The sequence below is a fragment of the Tauraco erythrolophus genome, chromosome 1 (genome assembly GCF_009769465.1).
Source record: "Tauraco erythrolophus isolate bTauEry1 chromosome 1, bTauEry1.pri, whole genome shotgun sequence".
In the NCBI taxonomy this organism is placed as follows: domain Eukaryota; kingdom Metazoa; phylum Chordata; class Aves; order Musophagiformes; family Musophagidae; genus Tauraco; species Tauraco erythrolophus.
Window position 1 is genome coordinate 7099921 of NC_141465.1, and position 9991 is coordinate 7109911.

The following is a 9991-nucleotide window of genomic DNA, read 5'->3' on the forward strand; positions in this document are numbered from 1 at the left end:
TTGCCCATAAAACTGGATTAGTCTCAGCGCTTGCGAGAATTGCCCCAGTTGCAAATGAAACCTTCCTCTGGGCTGCCAGTTTGTATTTTTTCACTCCTTCCAAGGTAGCGAGGTGGCTACCATCCCTCCGGTACATCAGATGGCACGATGTAAATGCAACGCTGTCACAGTGTTCCCTCTCTTCCTGACCCAAGGACCAGCATCAGACTGGCCCCCACTTAACTAGCACACCCCCAGTCATCTGCTGGGGCCACTAAACAGTGAACCTAGGAGCCTAGGACAGCTCCAGTCATGCCTGCAATAGATTCAAACCTGGTTTTTCAGCTGGGGCAGGTTGCACGTGCCCTGTCTCAAAACTCCTTCATGGTCTCTTTGGAACCAATCTCCATTCGTGCTCCTCTCCTTGTCAGGAGCACTGCTAGAACAAGGGTTTGTCCCATCTGACCACTGCGATAACTCCTGTTACAGCCCATGCCTGGAGGGAGCTGCTCCAGTAACACCCCTCACAGTAAGCAAGGATGTGTGCCTGTGGGTCAGCCCCAGGGCTCTCCCTGGCTCCCCTCGCCAACAGACCCATCGGCACGCAGGACTTCTGTACACCCCAGCTTCCAGGAGCTGGCCAGACACAGCCCTGCCACGGTCGCCTTTCTCAGCAGTATTTTACAAAGCCATCTCCAGTAGTTCTGGATGAAAACACCAGAGAAGCTCTGCCATGCCGTGTAAGCTGGTCTCACGTCTCTCTCATGCTCTTCTCTGTGTACAGACAAACCTGACCTGGGGCAGCCTCAACACCTTTCTCTCAATTCTCCCCCTCACTATATGGGATCGGAGGCTCCAGCTCTCGCTCCCAAGTTAGCCGCATTCGCTTGACAGCTTTGGGCTAACCGTGCGTGCTGTCTCTGCCCGTGCCTGTGCCACAGCTCCTCTGTTCAGGAAAGGCTTCCTCTTGTTCCTAGTATAAAGCCAAACCCATTGTCTTCTGCCTCAGGAGCACATAGCAGAGCTCTATCTTCCTCTTTTGTTTGTCTAGGTTTCGAGAGGAGATGCTCATGGACAGCATCTGTTGTTTGCCTGGGGAGGTGCCTCTGTACTGCATTGTAACTGCATTAATCCAATAAAACACAGATGTAATCGGAAGTTTTGGTACCTTTGTGGTGAGCGTAGCCCTTCCATAAGCCTCATCTCACCTATAGCCCTGTTAACACTTTCCCTGTACGAAATGACCATCCGCCTGGACACCCACAAGAGGTCTTTAGTATTACTTGCATTTTACTTGCAACTGGGAAATAAATCGACAGCTACTGTAAGCACTTCCAGCAGATGAAATCTGAAAATATGCTTTCCATTAGTTTCCCAGCTACGGCAGGCAGGCGTGCAGCAGTGTTACTCCATCTGCTCAAAGGTGCCGGAGAGCACGGGAAGTGCTCAGCGCACAGGGTATTGGGGGCATCAACCGAGTGAATCAGCCTGTGGACGGATTGCTGCTCAAGTAATTCTCATTAAGGTGCTTCATAACACAGATGACCAGAGACCAGTTTCAGTTGCTTTATATACACAGTTGCCAGCAAGGTGGAAATGGGGAAAAAGCTCTTTTGAAGGGTGACTAGGTCCATTTCAAGTCCTGGCCCAGCATCTCTCTCAAGTGTCACGTTCAGTCTGATCTTACAGTCTTCAAACCTGTTCTTCAAGCAATGATCCCCGAGGCGATTCAGGATAGAGGTAAGGAACAGGAGGTGTGGCAGAAGACCAAGCAGTATTTTGGTACCCACAGAGCTATGAGAGCCCCTCTGTGCGCAGCCAGGGCTCCCACCCGTGGTGCTGCTCTGCGGGGGCTCCTGAATGGCACAGCCCACCCAGGCGTGTGCCCTGGCGGGACACGGGGGACCCTGGTGATGGCTGCAGCTCTGAGGTGCTTTTTGTTTAGAGTATAATATGTAAATAAAATGGATTATGAATCCGCAGTTCAGAAAAAGAGATTTTTCAGAATAAGTGGTAAGAGGCTGACTCTGGGCTGGAAAGGACAGCTGGCCAGGCAGCAACCTGCTCTCCATGGTGCCTCTCAATCTGCAACCTCTCCTTAGGCTGCTGTGTGGTAGCCACGATGGTAGAGGGTATTAAGGTGGGTATTGATCGTCTGAACACAAGGCAAGACAAGACAAGCCGCCCTGAGCAGCTCTCACTCACTCACTGCTACCAGCGTGGCAGGCAGAAGCAAGCAGAGAGCATCTCCATAGCTCACCGCCACCCCTTCACAGACTACCAAAAATTTCTATTTAGGCTGCTCTAGGCGGTTATTGTAACTAGTCCCGTGGCTTACTGGGGTGCAGGTGCAACAGGAGATGTCCATCACAGATCAGAACCCACGCGTGCCCCACGGCTCTCGGTTGTGTTCTCAGGGGCCACGATTTAAATTTCAGGTCTAGCAGCAAAAACACGGGTTACCCAAGTTACTAAAACCTTAAATGGTACCAGGCACCAAACTGAAGCCATCCAGAGCTAAAATCAGCAGTTCTTATGTCGAGTTTTACATCATAAAACGCAAACAGAGAAGAAACCATAAAACACTCTCCCCTATCAGAGGCAGCAGTAGGCACAACAGGCACCAGGTCATGCAGGAGTCTTAAAGCAGGAGACCACGAAGGCTCATGGGGCAGAAAGTAAAACAGTCTTCCATGAGGGAAAGCTGCCTGCTGGGAAAGCGAGGAAATGATGGAGGCCATCATCACAGCCCTCCTGCTCTGCTGATGACACTGCTCAGCTAACATACAATCATAGAATGGTTTAGGTTGGAGGGGACCTCCACCACACCAGGTTGCTCAAAGCCTCATCCAACCTAGCCTTGAACACTTCCAGGGATGGGGCAGCCACAACTTCTCTGGGCAACCTGTTCCAGTACCTCACCACCCTCAGTGAAAAGTTTCTTCCTTAGATCTAACATGCTCCAGCGCACCTTGCAGCAGCTGTTGGACACGTTGCCTTAACAATCCCAGCTGCAGCCAGACATTAAAAAAAACACGTGCCAGACTACAACAAGTCTTGCAGAAAACCTCGCTTCCCCAGGTAATCCTCCCTGAACTCCTTTGGGGATGGAGAGACCGGTTACTCAGCTGAGCTCAGCTGGACTCCACTGTGGGGCTGAGGACGAGCAGGTCCCCTTTTGCGGGGAGTACACCTGGAATCTGCTGTATTGCAGCCTCTCTGAGGGGGATCAGCGTGACCTGGGGATCTGCTTCCCCAGGCTGGTTCTGTGTCCATGGCCGGGGTCAACATGACCTGCTCAGGCTAGCAGCTCTGCTGGAAGGGGCAGCTTTACGCCAGAGTTTGGCTTAAGTTTATTGCAAAGCTTAAGCTTTGCAAAGCTTAAGGGCAAAGCAAAGCCCTGTCTCGGTCACTGTTACTGCCGTGATGGTTTTTGAAGAAAGTCTAATCAATGCCAGCATTTCAAGGAAGGATCAACAGGCTGCAGGCTGCTGATATGGTGATGCTCAGAAAACTACAAACAGGCATCACGGACACCCAGAGGACATTGGTACCAATGTGATGAGTTTCAGCCAGGTGTGTGATGGTTTGCTCAAGAAGTGATGATGGGCTCCGGCAGCCTGCAAGCCCTCCTGGTTGTGAGGTGTCTCATCTCCCAGAGAGAGCGGGCACATCAGCTCCTTCTCAGACCAATGCGAGTACCCCAGATCTGAACTAGTCTTTGAGCGAATCGTTGAAGTGAACTTTTCCTTATCTAATGGTAATAATGAATTAACACATCGTCATCTCCCGGTGGTACCATACCATCTGACCTGCTGCCTCAGGAGCAAAGGAAGGCTCACGAGGCTGCAGGTGATTCAAGGTGCGAGGGACTTGAAACAGTACCTCTTCAAAGTCAGCATCAGCTGCTACATACATCTTGCCGAATGACATTGAACAGGAGGTAGAAGATACATCCCAGACCAATCCTGCCTTTCAGTCTCAAATGCCACTGATCCGGCTGTGCTCTGCTACTCTCCAAACAGTCAACCTCAACTCAAGACAGAGTGGTGACTTTTCTTGTTCCGCTTTCCTGGCATCATTCAGGCCACCTTCCTTGGTTTCACACCACCTCAAGTGCCAGAACGAGAGCCCATCAGCTCTGATGTCAACTACACCTTTCTCCAACAGGGATGCTCTTTCTCCCAGGCCCAGGCAAGGAATTCTCCTGAGCCTCCTTTGTGATTCTGCCAACGTGTCAGTGAATCTCTTCCTGCCAGACACTGGTCTCATCCCTGAATGCCTCTGGAAATGTGAGGCAAAGAAAAAGAAAACCCCTAGAGCCAAAGAAGAAAATGAACGTAATTAAAAATTAATTTCAGTATAATGATTTAAGCATCTCAGCAAGACAAGCACCGGGCTGCTGTATGTTTGGTGATATGGGGAAGACCCTCCTGGTTCCCCACCCAGGGGACTCTTGTCAGTTTGAATAAGCTTTGCCCCGCGGCTGTGAGCATGGCAAATCAAACGGCACAAATATAAGCTGCTTTTCCCTGGGCAGAAGCACACCTTCTATGGGACCTCACGTTTCTTTCTGCCATGCCACACCGTGGGCAAAGAGCTGTGGTGCAGGTAGGCTTCTCACCTCGCTGTGCCTCTGCTGAGAGGCAGCAGCATTTCTATCTGTCTGGGAGGGACAGGCAAAGGGAGACGGGCGGACCGTCAGTGCTGTAGGACTCCCTGGGATATTTGGGATGGCACTGGCTGCTGGGAACAGGGGAGCTGGGTATGAGGGCAGAGTCAGTTCCCCACCAGCCTCAGGTCTGAAGGCCACCAGCATTACTCTGTAGCCTTTTGCCCTTGTAAGCAGGAGTATAACAGCCATCACTAAACTTCCTGAACAACAACAGAATGCCTCTTCCTCCTCAAGACACGTACGAAACAAGGGATGCGCATGCCAGCATCTTCTGCAGCCCGCTGTTGGCAATGCTATACATGGGCATACTGCACAGCTCCCACTCCTTTCTTTGCTGACCTTGCCAAATCCTAATCATCCTGTTTGCCAGTGCTCCTTCCTCCCAGATGCTCCATTTCCTGCTCCCTTCCTTGAAGATGCTGCATCTCTTCAAAGGCTTGGGCTGCCTGCCAGTCTCTGTTCTCTCCCACCCCAGTTCACTCAGCTTCATCTGAGGAAAGCATCTGGCTTTCCTAAGGGTTGGTTTCTTCAGCTGTTTTTCAGCACATGGTAGCATTAAATTTGACTTTACATTGTAGACAGTTCCATTCTGGTCTGGGAAGGGCAGTATAAAAAGCTCAGGACAGATTTGTAGCCTCTGCTGACTTCCTGCAAGATGCTGGCTACATCACTTCAATACGTCCTCTGACTACCTCATCAAAAGACAAATCAGTCTTTCTCCTCTGAAAGGAGGGAGCAACAAGCACAAAGCATTGCTACAAAGCCACCTTCATGTCATGCTTTGCAATACATGTCCAATACCTCAGAAAGGCAGTCAACTCAGCGGAAGGTATCACACACACAGTGCTGGAATGGGCCCAGGAACTCTGGCCAAGGACCTTGAAACCACTCCTTCCTTTTGCAAAAATCCGTGCTGGGCCATTCCATCTGAGGGCCGTAGTTTTTAGATTTTTCTTGACCATCAGTCTGCAGATCAGCCTGCTCTGCAAGTACGGACACATGAGATACACCTTGTCCTGTAGAGCCGCAGGCACAATCCATAGCCATTGCCTTTCCCAGCACACTGGCCATCCTCTTTATCAGAAAATGCTTTACACAGTAGCAGGGGGATAGGGAAGATGGGAAGCTGTCTGGCAGATCCAGATGCCTATAGTTGCCATTTCTTTATATAGGGCACTGTCCCCACTACATAGCTTCTTGAATTTTCAGGCTGAAGGTTGAAATAACCCTGGTTAACCAGATAACCTCTTTGCATCCCAACCTGCTTCCCGACGAGCTCTGCAAGATGTTCAGACACACAAAGAGCTGCCGAACAGAGCAGGCTTTCTCTGTAGTTTTTGAAATGATGGAGTGAGTAAGGCCAGGAGCTGGAGAAGGCAGCATCCCACTATGTCACGCCTTAACCCAACCAGTCTAATTAAACCGTACAGACGACAGATGTAGAAGTAACCAGGTAGTTTATCATCACCTCACTGTGAGGCAGGGAAGATTTTGCCTTTCCCAGCCAATATGCCACTGGAGAGGAGACTGTGCACTGACAGACCCATTCACACTGGCAGGTCAACAGGGAAACAAGAACATTTTGCTGCAGGAGGATGTTAACCGCTTTTGTGCCAGCACCAACTTTGCTAATCTAGATCCAACTCCTCAAAGGGATTTAACTTGTGGTGGTTTTAGGCTGATCCAGCAACTAAAACTCACACAGTCTCTCCTTCTCCAGTAAAGTAGAGAGGAGAGAAAAAAAACCAAAGGGACTGAGGGTTGAGACAAGAACAGAGGGAGCACCCACCAACCATGGTCCTGGGCAAAACAGGCAGAGCTTTTCTCAAAGCAAAACAGTTTATTAATGATTACTTAGAAGGACAAAGGGAAACAAAACCAATTACTTGAGAGGACAGAAAGAAACAAAACCAGATCTTAAAACTGACACCTTCCCCCCCCTTCCTTTTCCTCCCGGCTCTACCTCCTCCCCCCAGCAGCACAGGGGGCAGGGACTGGGGGAGTGCAGGTCAGTTCATTCCGTGCTGTTACTGCTGCTTCTTTCTTAAAGGAGGAGGAGTCCTTACACCCTTTTCCCCTGCTCCAATGGATCCCCTGCCCACGAGGAAAAATCCACAAACTTCTCCAGCGTGAGTCCAGCCCACTGGAAACAATCCTTCCCCACAGATTGCTCCGGTGTGGGCTTTACCACAGTCTCGGGTACTTAGGGGGCTGTAGCCACTCGCTCCAGCGTGGGTCGTCACGCAGACTCCAGATGCCTCTCTGCCTTGTCGTGCACCCCAACATGACCATCCTCAGGCTCAGGCATCTTCTCCCCACGGGCTGCAAGTGGGTCTCTGCTCCACCAAGGCCGAGCTGGTTGCAGGGGGGCCGCCTGCTATCTCACCATCAGCCGCAGGGGAAACTCGGCTCCGGCACACCTCCTCCCGCTCCATCCTCACTGACCTGCTGTCGATGCGGCTGTTTCTCTCAGATCTCAGTCCTCTCCAGGTGAACTCAGCCCAGTGGGCACCCCGGGAGTGGGGTGCCCCCGAGTTCCCCAGCTGGCTCTGCCGCTGTCATTCTCCGTAGGCGGTGCTGGCCCAATGCAGGCAGCTGCCCGGCCAGGAGCCAGGGAGCGGGGGCAGTGCCCTCCTCCCTTCTCTGCTCGATCCTGGGCAAAGCACCTTTTCCGGTTCCTTTGTCCTGACTTAAACAGGGCAATTCACAGAGGCGCCCTATTGGCTCAGTCCCGAGGGGGATGGCAGTCTGATCTGGTGGCCAGAACTAAGCCTAACCCGGTTCCAAAACCGGGGAGGTCGCAGGGAGCAAAACCCCTCTCCTGCCACCAGAACCAGCCCCCCCTCCACATCAAACCATGACAAACTTCATTCTCTTTTTGTTTGGAAAGTTCTATCATGCCTACAGAACGTGCTTAAGGAAGGATGGTAACATGCGCCTAAACATCTTTAATAGTCTGAAGGAGTGCTGCATTACCAGAAAAGAGAGGAGGTCCCTAGTGGATTATGTGGATCACCCCAGAGTACTACAAATAAGGCCATTAAACTGGCCTGCACCATCATCTGTTTTTGTGTATGCCTTTCATATCACAGAGGAAGCCTCTCTGAAATTACTGAGAGGAAGGTTTAAACATTTTACTGGGGCCCTTTGCCTGCCGACTCAGGTTATGAATCAAAAATCAACAGAGCTCAAGAAGAAAAAAAAAAAAAAAGCCACCCAATGCTTAAAAGCACCTCTGAAACATACCTGGAACAGATTTTTCTACACATAAAAACTCCATGATCTGGAAGTCCTCTGGACCTAAGAGATGTAGAAATGAATTGAACACCCTGCCAGAACACTTCCAGTCTTGGGCAGCTCCTGCAATTCTGTAGAGCCACAGCACAGCAGACCTAGAAACTGTCAGACACGGCTTGATATAACCTGTCATGGACCCCGTGTCCTACTAATTTAGAGGATGGATGAGGTGGGTGAACGTGTGGGGAAAGAAATTACATACCTGAAGGAAAGGAGAAAACATTTTTGTGATAAAACGATTTCATTATTTTTTTTCCTTAACAGATTTTAAAGCATACCTTTGAAACTGCTAAAGAGTCTGCAATATGAAAATAGCTCTGAAAGGAGTAAGTTACTGAGCAGAATACTGATGCAGCAGTCAGAAAGACACAGGACTTGGCGTTTAACATGTGGCCCTGCCAGTTATTCTCATCGGAAACACAAGAGAAGGAAAGATTTTTCTTTATCAAGGGGAAGGTTACACTAAAAGTTGCTAAGGGAAAGATGCTCAAGGGTCTAACGTTTTTGTAACGCACCCTCTCTTTTGTATTCTGCTCTGCTCTTTTATATTCTGCCATTTAGGGATGGATGGCAGCCGAGGATGTTTTTGCAGCATTCTGTGCTACATAAAGTAGCAGAGAAATTTTTCCACTCCTTACTCATTTAAATTTTCACTTCTCCATGAAAAGTTTAGTTTTCTTCAAGTAGTTTTCTTCCTCATATTAGGACAAGAATTCTGTTTTTGAAAAAGATCAGATCTCTGCTTGGAAATAAAATAAAAACTTTCTTCATTAAGCATGTTGCGTAATTTTTACAGTGTGAACTAGGAGGGCTGACAGACTGAAAATGTAGGTAAATACAACACATTAAGATTGTTTCAGGGCTAGTGCAGTTTGTTACCATATTTGTTAGACATGTTCGCTTTGTGCAGCTCTGGTACTCACATGCACACACATACCAGCTAAGCAGAGAACCGTAACAGGAAAACCCGACCAGTACAACTGGAGAATAAAGAGGAACACAGCAGCATGGAACAACTGGAAGACCAGAAGGGCTATTGAGAATGGCACATTATTGGCACCTGGCTTAGCGGGTCACTAACATCCCAGTACAGCTTTGCGCAGCTTCTCAGGACACCTAGGTTGGGAGACCAAGAAAAATGAGTATATACTAATGATTCACAGAGGTAAGGCAGGATGGGGAGATAGATCACAGCTAGCTCCCAAAGGGTACAAAATGGCACCTCCAAAACTGGCAATAAGGCTACCGACCTAAGAAGAATGCAGGCAACGCAAGGAGCATACAATAGCTAGCACCCCTTTTCCTCTGTGTCTTCACAGAGCGTCCCTGATAGACCTCTTGAACACAAGCGTCTTGGTGCCTGAGTGCTGGGCTGACTCATGCATTTCGGTAATTGTGAGCATGTGGATATGAAAGTGTCAGTGAACGAGAAGTTTTAAGATAGTCACTGTCCCCTCCCAGAAGGTTTTGCACTGACACTTGCAACATTGCAAAACCAGACATTGCAGAAGCAAGCGTTGCAACGTCCCAACACTACCATCATATCCTGTATTCCTCTTGAAAGAGGCATAAACCACTTTTGTTTCGTTAGAATTCCCTGGCCTATAAGATAGGCATACCTTCTACCTCATGCTGTATATCCAGGACACCATCTCCGAGTTTCCCAGTGCTGCATCAACATTAACAATCGTAAGGTACTTCTTGGCATGAGGACGTTCGCCCTGTATTTTAAGTAGTTTCTGTGGCTGGATTATTTCCCATAATCTGTTTAAAGACAACAGTAGAACAGTCTTTGCACCGTTTCTTTAGGATCCTGCGGAACAGAAACATAGTGCAACACAGTGGATAAGGCTGGAACGGTAGGAAGGACACTGACACCATTGTGTAGCTGCTCAAGGAGCTAGGGATGCACAGGCAATGCTGATAGGGAAGCTAAAAACTCCCTACACTCTACGGTAAAATCATTCTGATGTGAGATATTAAATTCTTAAGACTTTAAAGAAACGGTGAAGAGCAAACTGCAGATTAATCCTTCATTGC